Below are 1,254 nucleotides of genomic sequence, written 5' to 3'. Positions count from 1 at the left end.
AGAACCAGGTCTATGTTTGTTTAGATTAGTTTCTGGAACCAATCTTCCTGGTTCGGGCGCCAAACTGGACCGAACCTTCAKATAAACAGCTGTAGGTGTCGGTTCGGTTCGGACTGTGAGCTAACAGAGCTGAAACCCGTCCAGGCCCTGGTCCAGCTCGCAGTTTAACGGTCTTCTATAAACACCGGGCTGGGTCGGTTCCGAGCGGGTTTTAGTTCCCAGATAAAAACATTTGGTTCTGTTGGGTTCGGTGTGTTCTGGTGCTTTACCTGCTTCATCCTCACATGTTGGAGCTCAGGGTCCAAACAGAACATCTCATCCTCCACCGTGGGTCCGAACCGAACCTTGCTGTTATCACCGGGACCACAACACCTACCGAACCGAACCGAGCCGAGAGGAGCTCCTGGTTYCGACAGCAGCTTTTATTCCAAACCTCTTTCTTTCTCCGGATAAACCGAGCGGTATCAGAACCGAACGAGTCCACTTTCCAAAACTCAAATCTCTGCTCTCACCGGAACAACGGGAACGACAACACTTCCGCTTCAGACTTTCAAAATAAGTGTCCTGGCGGATTATGATACATTTTGGTGGCTGTGGCCCTGAACAAGAAACCCAAAGTGGATTCTATCTGAACACTTCAAGTTCTGGTCCTGAGTCCAGGACCTGAACCACAGGTGTGGGAGCCTGAGGGACTAAACTCTTCAGGACCAGAACCGCTGAGGTTGTTCTGGGGTCTGTTTGGTCCAGTTGGGCACAGGACCAGAACCGCTGAGGTTGTTCTGGGGTCTGTTTGGTCCAGTTGGGCACAGGACCAGGCTCCTCACAGACCTCCATGTGACTGCTTTTCAACAGCAGGGCTGTGGGCCAAATGTGGCCCTTTCACAGATTAGTTTGGCCCCACAAAGCTGTCAGACTAAACTAATTTACCTGGATTTCATGCTCAAAGTACACAGAGCTACTTCCACACCTGAGCATCACATCAACAGGTGGGCTGAGGAAACATGCACACCTGTGCACACCTGTCTCCAGCTAACCTGTGCAACAGGCGGTAAAAAGTCAGATTAACGAAACTCACTGCAAACATCAAAATGTCTCTTTGAAAACCAACAAGTTTTAAAGGGACCCATGATTAGTTGTAACATCAGACTTTATTTGATAAACATATATTTTAACTGTAAAATAAAGACTGTAAAAATACTGTAGGATGTTTAGGTTTGTAATTTTTAAACTAACAGATTAAAAATATATTTTTAA

The 1,254-nt window shown here is 47.0% G+C and overlaps 1 protein-coding gene across 1 annotated transcript in view; it reads right to left on the bottom strand.

Annotated features, from left to right (window-relative positions):
• The window catches only part of gpr63 (G protein-coupled receptor 63), a 12,459-nt gene extending 11,898 nt beyond the window's left edge, over window positions 1-561 (bottom strand). The window contains exon 1 of the mRNA XM_014026910.1: window positions 270-561. The gene's annotated coding sequence lies outside the window, so the exon portion shown is untranslated. The remainder of the gene's footprint in view (window positions 1-269) is intronic.
• Between the last annotated feature and the right edge of the window lie 693 nt (window positions 562-1,254).

This window comes from Austrofundulus limnaeus, unplaced genomic scaffold (assembly GCF_001266775.1).
Source record: "Austrofundulus limnaeus strain Quisiro unplaced genomic scaffold, Austrofundulus_limnaeus-1.0 Scaffold599, whole genome shotgun sequence".
NCBI lineage: Eukaryota > Metazoa > Chordata > Actinopteri > Cyprinodontiformes > Rivulidae > Austrofundulus > Austrofundulus limnaeus.
This window is presented reverse-complemented; position numbering and strand designations above follow the sequence as displayed.